This window comes from Halyomorpha halys, unplaced genomic scaffold (genome assembly GCF_000696795.3).
Source record: "Halyomorpha halys isolate HHAL.00 unplaced genomic scaffold, Hhal_1.1 Scaffold2203.1, whole genome shotgun sequence".
NCBI lineage: Eukaryota > Metazoa > Arthropoda > Insecta > Hemiptera > Pentatomidae > Halyomorpha > Halyomorpha halys.
Genome location: NW_027105564.1, coordinates 58,601 through 69,166, shown reverse-complemented (window position 1 = coordinate 69,166; position 10,566 = coordinate 58,601). Strand labels below are relative to the sequence as shown.

At 30.2% G+C, this 10,566-nt stretch overlaps 2 non-coding genes across 2 annotated transcripts; one reads left to right on the top strand and one right to left on the bottom strand.

Moving 5' to 3' along the window:
- Positions 1-6,331: 6,331 nt before the first annotated feature.
- On the bottom strand, positions 6,332-6,403 carry TRNAG-UCC (transfer RNA glycine (anticodon UCC)). The gene has a single exon. It is a non-coding gene; the product is annotated as a tRNA-Gly (tRNA).
- A 3,037-nt stretch (positions 6,404-9,440) lies between these two features.
- On the top strand, positions 9,441-9,512 carry TRNAG-UCC (transfer RNA glycine (anticodon UCC)). Its single transcript has one exon. It is a non-coding gene; the product is annotated as a tRNA-Gly (tRNA).
- Positions 9,513-10,566: the final 1,054 nt, after the last annotated feature.

The window sequence follows — 10,566 nt, the reverse complement described above, 5'->3', positions numbered from 1 at the left end:
TCCATAGGCAAGAGTGTCACATTTCCAGAAATGTATTCATATTTTCTTGTAAAGTATAGTTGAGACTAAAGCATGAAAATAAAAACATAAAAATGTTAAAAGCAAAAATTTTATTGTCAATGTTGCTGGTAATATTTAGTTGTGATCGCCCCTTAATACCTAGATGCCAATTATGACATTAAATATCTTTGTAGTACTATTATAGAAAATAATTGAATATTGCAGTTACAAAGGTTTCAGTGATGCTTGTTGAATATACTCTTCCCTTCCCCCTCTACATTTAACCCAACCTGCTATAGATCCGTTGAACTAAATTTCAGTTCGTCGAGTTGTTTCCTAGGATAAAATATCATAAAAGTTGATATAAAAGTTCAAATGTCGTTGTTTTAATTTTTTATTTATCATTATCATTTTTTTTTGCATTCCTGTAGCCCATTATCAAACTAAGTAAGAGGATTTAGATTGGAAATTAGTATATGAATTGAGTTGGAGTTATATATGTGTCAATTGGGAGTTTTAACTATTTTTACCTACTTTTACCATTTATTGGCGATTTCGCGCTCCTCTATGGTCCCTTCAACGTGAGTTAAGGATTAAGAAATTCTATGTTAACTGAGTTCGGGATTGAGATATGCCAACTGCGGGCCTATACTTTTTTCTCCCTTTGCCGCCTTTTTTTTTTTCCAGCAATTTGCATACATCTACAACCCCTACCAAGTTTAGTTCGGGTGTCGATTCATGTATGGATTAGGTTGGTGCTGAGAGAATTTCTGCCTTTTGTGGGTCCTAACTGTTATTTTCTTTCCTCAACCCATGCATTTAGAGGTTTATTAGTATCAATAAAATTATTACAATTTTCATTTGTAATTAGCTAGGGTTTTCATAATAAACTAGAATTAGTGACAGACAGGACAGTAGTGATGGAGCTGTACTACATATCCACTTTCCTAGTAGTACATTGCATCCTGTTTATCACAACCACATTAATCCATCTTAAATTAAGGACTGAGGATTTCAATAAATGTTACGGTCCTTATGATGATCCCTTAAAATGATAACATAAGAGGCATTAAAAAAGATTATTTAATAGAAAAAACACCCAATATGTATTCATTTTGCTAAAGATTTTTCTGAATTTTTCGTAGCAGGTTAATTGATTTTGTTATTTTGGATTTAACGAAAAGAATTTAACGTTTTTAATTAGATTATAATTTTCAATTACGAATACATTAATAGACATTTAGACAATACTCCCAGTACATATTTTCTTATGATATGTGCTAAAACAAATCGTCGCTATAGGTGTGATATCTGGTAACTCCGAAAAAATTAAAAATGTGATTTTAATAGTAGTAAAATTAAAAAAAACAATGGATCATTTTAGTTGATTACTCTTATCTACTAACCTTTTTATGGACATTTTATAATTTTAACTAACATTGAGAATTCTTTTGGGATGTCTATAAAATAATGTTTTTTGTTGTTTTTTTTTAGTTTTATAATGCTTTTTTTTTCCCTGCTACGAGAAATCACAGGTTAAGTAACTAAGTAAAGGAATATCTATACTAAAGCAGGCTCTAGCGGAAGCCGACCGTACTCAGGAGTGTTTGTAGTAATCAACGTATCCGCAAGATAGCACTCTTCCTCTAAATCTTAATTACCTCAAAATCGCCATTTTTGTATAAAACTTGTAAATAAAATTAGCAAAAACAAAGCTCTTCATTACCTTCAATATAGAGAAAACACATTCACCTAAATATCTAATTTAAATGAAATTAAATATATTTATGAATAACTTTATAATAATACCCAAATATATGTATCAAACTAAGTGCTTACATGATAATAATTTTATCAAACTAAGTACATACATGCTTTTAATGCTTACACTGTTATGACATATTTTTATTTAACAGTTGCAACTTTACCTAGGGATATAGATGGCAATTTCCGAGGAAATTGTAGTGGGATTTACATAGCTCAGTGCTACATAACTGGTTTGCGTTACCACGAAGTATTGATTATTACTAGAGATTGAACTTTTATGCAATTGCATCAGTTGTTCCCTAGCTTCGAATCCCACTAAACCTTGGCAAAAATTCAAATAGTGGAAAAGACATTCAAATTACAATAATTTTACATTTCTTGTTCTAAGAGTAACAATTTTCCCTATTTTTCCACGTTTTGAGTTTTTCTACACAAAATTACATAGCTTAATGTTTCGGGAAAACTTTTGGTATTTGTTAGACAAAATTTAATGCTTGAACTAAATTACACATATTGTACATACATTTACGTATGACAATATTTATTTTTAACTCATTTGATAAGTTTTTCCTTATTTATTTTATGCAATTAAATGGACTTGTCCATTCATCAGTCGTCAGGGCTACAAAGTGGGACGAAACGTTGGTTAACAATGAATAGTTTTCTTTTACTATTTTGAAATCTTTATTGACACCGACCCGGACTATTTTCCTACAATTGAATAATTATAATGATAATAATAATAAAAAAACATAGCCATATTTTTTTTTTCACACGTCGCGTTATGTCATCCAACGTACTTTGTACTGCTATAATTTTCCTGTGTTATGAGCTTTTTTTTTTAAATTTACTGAACTTTAATTCATCTTTTTAATTACAGAAAACATATCAAATATTCTTCAATTTTCAAGATATGTTGTTTTATTGTGCCTCTAAATGTTTCTATTATTTATGGTATTCTTTACCAAGTACTTCACCTAATTTTCTTCTATATAATATATAAAACAAACCAAAACTAAAGAATTACTTATTATATTTGTAATACAATACCCTAAATTATATGAGTATATTATATTTATATATACATATATACATGAATAATACAACAAATCATATAGCAATAGCACATCCTGACCTTACTGGAGATGTTCTTCCTGACCTCTTCCCGATTGTGGTGTCAAGGTCCACTTGGGCAATCTTTTATTAGGAAGGTTTTCTCCTAGTGTTATCGAACTAAGAACTTTAACGAATATTATTTTACTTTAAAGTTATATTTATGTTTATGACAGTACGCGAAGTAGAAGAAGAGGTATCGCAAGGTATGCTTACGACATTGTTCATGCTTGAGAAAGTGTTCAGAATCAAGTTATAAAGGTTCATTTTAAGTATTAGTTAAAAGCTCTGATATTAATTGGATATTTAATACCCTACAGAGGTTACAAATTATACAAAGGTTTGAAGAAACAGTAGCAATTAACTTTTTCTTAATTTCTTAAATTTATCTTGAGAGGAATGATCTATGACGGATGGAGGTTGACGTAAATGAATCTTCACGTTGACACAAACGTATGGAATCACTAGAATTATTTTCATAAACCTCTAAATCCCAACCTTGTATGTCGGTACTTCAATATTGTATGTTTTTTTTTTTGTTTTTTTTAATGTAATTGAATTAAAATCGAAGTGAAGATTTAAATATACTTAATTTTCTAAATATTAAAGTTTACTTATAAAATATCTGAACATAACACGCACTAATCGGCAAGTGAATAAATATGCCAATGAATAAATGTTTGTCTTACAATACTCTAATCTAAATTACAAATCTAGCGTTTATTTTATTGTTGCTTTTATTTTTATTTTCGCTTAATCATATATGAAAGAGAAAGTAAGAGGAAGAATTGCTAACATCAATAATTCCGAGACCTAATTTTCGAAGGAAGTACACATTTCAAGATCACCTGAGTCCAAATATCTTAGTTGGCACATTAGTTTATGTTTTTGTTTTTATTTTGGGGAGCAATCTTTTAAAAAAAATGGTTAAGAACGTACTTATTCATATCCTCTAAAACCACCTACCTACAGCTGTTTTCTTCTCCACGGGGCCGCTGTAGGTATTGCTGATTGGAGAGGAATTGCCATATACCGCCTTATGGTTATCGTCTCAACATTCTTTTATTGTTTCCTGCTAGACATTCCCTTTTTATAGCCCTCTCTTTCGCTCTCAACCTCTTGAGGATAACTGTGACAAGTTTATTCACCGCTGCCCAATGTTGGCCCAAGTACGCCAAATGGCTCTCCAGGTTTTCTTCTTCAAATTCAAAGCAAAAAATAATTGCTCCATTGATTCCTTGATCGCAAGGAACGTCTGAGATCCAGCCGTGTTGTCCTGTTTAAAGGGGTACTGCTAGGCTCTAAAGAAAGTCTACCTCACTGTTGGTGATAACTCTGCGAGCCATCACATAATCTTGCAGGTCTGCCTCCCAGTATCGGCAGCCTCCTAGCACAGTTGCCTTTAGATGATGGTTATTTTACGCGTGTAATCTCTTGAAACTCAATAGTTTCGTGCATGATACCTAGTTCTCCCTTCAACTAGAAGTTAAACGTTGATTATGCTGACTATCACGCACTCCGCTTCATAGAAAACTACGAAAAGCACCTATCCTTTATGATCCTCTATAGTATTCAAACATTTGATTGGAGCTTGATATAATATACTTGAGGATAAAACAATAGCTAGAAGCTTTATGTGACTCTCTTGGGCCTACAATATTAAGGTAGTTGAGCTTTTGGGCTATGAGGAATGTTTCGTATGTAATCCGGATTAAGAACAATTATGAAAAAATATAAATTATGAAAAAAAATCCATGCTCATTTATCCCGAAAAACATTCCCTTGACTTAATTTCAAAATCCGTAGACCATGAAATTATAAATTAATTAGACAGTTAATTTAGTTTTTGTTTCCTCACTACTGAAGATAGGGAGGCTTTATATTCAGTAAGGAAATTAAAAAATAAATTATGTCTGCAGAATTGAAAATTTTCAATTGTATTTTACAATTTAGACATGAACAAATGAGGTTCCGTTTCTCTCTCCTTGTCTGAATCCTTGAATTCAAATTAAATTTGGACAGAATCAATCGGACCTTTTATTCATTTTTATAACATTTTCAGGGGTCTTGAAAAATTATTCCTACTTCATCTAAGGTTGATTTTAATACATTATTTACCCTATTTTTACTTACACAAGCATAAATATATTTTACATGGCAACGTATATTTCAAAATTTTCAACTACTAAAATTTATTCTTAGACGACAAATTATTACCCTGGAAATGTAATGTTTGTGATAAAAAAAAAACACCCAATAGAAGAAGAAGTACAAAAAAGATAGTAATGTTAAAGAAGCAATATTGGCTCATGTGTAAGTCAAACTTTTTTATTTTAAATACAGATATTAATTTCAATTGATGTATTTTTAACAAAAATAAACATTTAGTATATATTGAAATTACATATTTTAATACCATATTAATATGCAATATAAATTTAAAACATTTATATGAGATAGTTTACACGCTATTAATTAATTAATATTACATGCATTAATACTGGAAAACCATTATTGAAAAACAACGTTTAATGAAGATAATATTATGCTTACGTATGATAATAATTATTATCAAAATAAATCTGCACTAGAACAACCCAGGAAGGGTCAGGGGTTCAGTCAGTACTTGGCAAGTACTTGAAATACTGTTACTAGACCAACGGTTGTGCAATATGGTGATTTGGTCAGGATCAAGCTCGGCTGCCAGAGGATAGTCACTTTATGAAGCTAGTGGACTCGCACCCACAGGGTTGTACTTGATCGCGAGTTTCTGATGCAAAATTTTGGCCATATTGTTGTGCCTTTGTAAATATTTAGTACCAGCCAACACCCCACATCCACCCATGATATTTTGGATTGATTCCAGCACAACCGAGCATAATCGACACTTATCCGATGCTGTTGCGTCTTTTAGCACATGCTTCCTATATGATCTGGTGGCAATAAACTGATCTTGGATTGCAACCACGAATCTCTCTGTCTCGGAGAATAGCCTACCAGCTGTTACCCATTCAACTGATCATTTTTTGTCTATGGAGGCTTCGGTCACTAATAAACACTAGTGGTTTTTGAATGGAAATATTGTCTTAGGGATAATTCTTTCTTGCGACACGCTTCTTCAATATTTATGAGTCCTCGTTCTCCTTCTTTCCTGGATAAATAGAGTCTGGATTTGGATGGTGTGGGATGCTGGACCCGCTCTTGCGTGAGTGTCGTTCTTACAAGACGATCTATTTCTTGAAGGCTGGTATTTGACCACTGTAATATACCAAAGCTGTTTATTATTATTATTATTATTATATATGTTAATCTATCTGATTATGAAATATTTTAATTCAACGAGTGTTAAGTACATTACAACTAACAATGGATTGGATAAAACTGGGAGCAATAAATAAAGTAAATAGGAATATAATGATCATTAATAATTTATTTAAAATAAAAAGTTAAGTGCGATGGCCGGGAATCGAACCCGGATCAACTGCTTGGAAGGCAACTATGCTCACCATTACACCACCATCGCTATATATCAGTGTGGAATGAATGATTAAGAACGAATTCTATTGTTTATTATATACTAATCTTAATCAATAGAATATATTTACCCAACTGTTTTATTTTGTATAAAATTAGAAATAAAGACAATAAAAACATTATATGATTGATATTGAGTCTTAACTATATTATAGCAGTAAATTATTTTTGTTCAAGGTATTATATTAATTTTTCAAGTATTTTCATATTCCTTTTTATTCATTTTTCTAATATACTGATTATTAAAAACTAATAATATTTTTCCTATCCTATGCTAGCATATTAGTTCACTTCTTAAGTAGATAAAAATTTCAAATATGACCAAAATAAGTACTTTATTTATAAAAACATATTATCAGTTTTGATTTTCCATTTAAGAGTAAATGTCAGTAAATAAACAGTCTTACTTGTGATAATTTAGGGGAAAAAAATTAAAAACATATAATAAAAAATTTTTTTTAATAAAAAACGGTTTATGTGTTAACCTTCATACTTAAAAGATAATGTTCCATATGGAAGGGTTTATTATTACTATTATTATTAAAACATTAATACACTAAATAAATTACGTCAATGAAAACCAGTTCTTTCCTAATCAAGTAAAACTTCCTCATAAGCTACGCAGCCTGGATTTGACAATAACAAGATGGATTTATCTGATTCACAGATTGACAGAGCACACTTGTTGGCTGGAAACTTTACCTCGTGTCACCTTGAAATTCTTTTAAGACCCAAAAGAAAGATTAGGCGTGATCTGAGTTCCTTTAACAATTGATGATGGTATTTTCAAGAACCTCTGCATGAATAGATTGTATCAGTTGCATTAAATAATAAAAAATTGATGTGGTAGTGAACGAAGCAATTAATGTACGTGTAAATACTTTTATTTGCAAATGACATAACCAGTTTTGGAATTAAAATTAAATGAAAATAATATTTTTTTAATTATTTATAATTTGAATAAATAATTATTTTATAATAAGTTTTCAATATTTATAAAATAATTTTGTTGCGGTGTGCGCATCACGCAACTTTCACTTACTACCCTAAATAAGTCTTCCAGTATTATGTAGGCTCATGATGAACATGTCACTATTTTTAAGGATTCAGGTATTACTTCTTAACTACAGGCTTTTAAATGATCAATGCGTTCGAAGCTTATGCGACTAGTCAATTGCAGAATAATAAAGGTGTACAAAAAATACGAATAGTTTTTAATAAAGTAAAAAAAAAAAATTATTCTGATGATAGTTTGTCCAAAAGTGATAAAAAAAAAACTTTCAATTGATTGGTTTTTCGAATGTAGATCTTTTAATTTCTAACTCTGTAATTAAGCTTCGTTATACTTCTTTTAGGCGTTAATTCTCTGTGGAAGCGATTTGGAATTATCTCAAATTAAAAGAAAATGGAAAAAAAGATAGAAACCGAATCCGAAAATGGGTCCCTTGAAATATATATATATATATTTAATTTATGATGTGCTGATGTATAATGGTGTGATTTATTTATAGTCTAGATACTCCTCTTTCTTACCATGTACTTTTTTAATTACAATTTTTCAAAAGTAATATTTAAGCGTTTTCTTAACGGGGAAGTTGGTTGTAATTCTTTCGCATTCATTCTACTTACTGCAGTTTATCTCTAAAGTTCTTTTTTTTTTTAACTACCACAGTATTTATTTATTTTTTTACAATGTCCAACATTTTTGCAGTTAAAATGGACATCAATACCTGCTTGTGTAGAGCGACAAAGTTATCAAACAAGTGAATCTTATAGGAAATATGATTCCATGCAAATTTAAGAGGTCGGCGATTCGAATAAATTTGTCTCAAATTTAATACACACTATTACTTGATATTTTAAAGTTTTCATGCTTCACTGACAAGAACAAGAAAGATTTTTGTCTTTTTTGTCCATTTCCATTTTTTTAAAATAATTTATTTATTGATATTTACAACTGTATACAAATATATACAACAAGTAAATTTGCTGTAGGTGACATAGTAACATGATAAAAACATGTGGAGAATCTACCCACTGATAGAACTCCAATAACATTTCTAGAGAAGAAGATCTCGAGGCCATCTTCTTTTCAGACACCTAGGAGGATTATTAGGTAATGAAGGAGAAGCCAGGTTAGAAACAAGTGGATTTGGGTGGTTGAGAAGTTTATTATGGAAGGAACGGTATCTGGTTCTGGCCAAATCGGCAACATATGGAATATTGAGGTCCTGATGGATGACTTGATTTGTGACAAAGTAAGGAGCATTAAGGATTTTACGAAGGATTTTGGACTGTAAGGATTGGATTATTTCCATTTTAATTTTAAAATTATGAATTTAAAATAAACATGTCGTTTTTAAAATATAAATACCAATATGCCTTATATCAAAATCCGGAAAATTTTCATCATTAGTTAGATATAATAAGATATAATATTCATGAGAAGAAAAAAACAATGGTAAAACAAACTAAACAGCAAACGTCTCACGTTTGATTTTGTTCTTCAAGAGATTTTTATTTATAGGTTTATATTCAACTTCAGATGATTTTCCACTGATCACTTAGCAAATTTCAACTAATTTGAACATTATTAAATTAAGGAAGTAAACCTGGAATACTATTTCATAATATGTTTTATTACCTGTTTCGTACAAAATTTATTATTAAGGTTTAATACCTTATTTATTATTAGCTTACACTGTAATTATTCTAAAAAACATAATCTAAAAGAATTTATAAGTTTATTTAAACGTTAATTATTAGTTAATTTAAACGTGTATTAGTGTAAATTAATTTGAATGTGAATTTATGTCTGTAATATCTGTAAAATATTTCAACTGCATGCGCGTTAGCATTTTTGAGTCTGAATGTTAAGATTACATAATATTGTTCTGTTTGTTATATGCTATATATAATTTTCTTTATTTAATTTTGTAATGGTTATTCTTCCTTGATCCTATGAACGATATTATACTAATAATAGACAAATTCCTGTTTAAGCTTACATTTCACTTAGATACGTAGCGATGGTGGTGTAATGGTGAGCATAGTTGCCTTCCAAGCAGTTGATCCGGGTTCGATTCCCGGCCATCGCACTAATATTTTTATTGTAAATAACTTTTTTATTACCTCTTTATTCCTATTCTCCGTTATTAATTTCTTTCAGTTTTACCTATTTTATTTTTATTTTTAAATAATTGTTCACAACGCACAGGTCATACATAGAATTAAAATTTATCATGGATATATAAGTTAACTTTTTTTTTTCTACCTCCTAATTTAATTTATTAAATAAATTCAGTATATACAGAGAAAAGTCTACATATATACATGCATATTTACAGTGCACTTCCTTTGCCACATGGCCTTTGACACAAAGAAAGTGATTTAAGAAAAAGATGAAGAGAGAAAAATAAATAAATTAAGATAAAATAAAATTTTAGAGTGACAATAACTAAACTGATAAATATAGAAAGTATAACAGGATGTCCTCAACCAGCCTGGACTTCAGTCTTCGGGTTGTGGTTTGGGTTTCCCAGGCTGTAGGTCACTGCTCCTTTAACTGTAGGTAACTGGGAGTGGAACTTCCTGAACCTTTTTTTTTTTTTTAATGTAATCCTCTATTTGTAACTCGCGATGCAATTGGTTCTTTCTTACAAACCAAAGAGCATTCACTGTAATTCTTACGACCTTATTTTGAAAAGATTGTATTTTTTTTCCTTTTCGTAAAGGATGCCCCTCCCAAGAATTGTTTTAAAATAAGAATGGTTGTTTCTTGTTTTAATTTGGATTTTCTATTTAGGATAGGATATAGCATGGGGATAACAATATTGGCTAATTGGGGAGGGAGGAGACAAAGAACTAACCAAGTGATCTATACCATAGACCACGCACTATAATATGAATATTAGTTAACTTTTCTTTTTTTTTTCGTACCCTCCTGACGAATAATACATACATATAGGAGATAGTTATATGTATATCTGGTAGTTTGTAATTCCTTGGATTGTCTTGTGGTATTTTTAGTTAATGTGCAGGGTCCGCGTGGTGTAGTGATGGCTTACGCCAGTTGAATTGTTTGATTGGCGCTGGTTCGAATATTAGTTAACTTTTCTTTTCCTATTTTTTCCTACCTCCTAAATCTATATT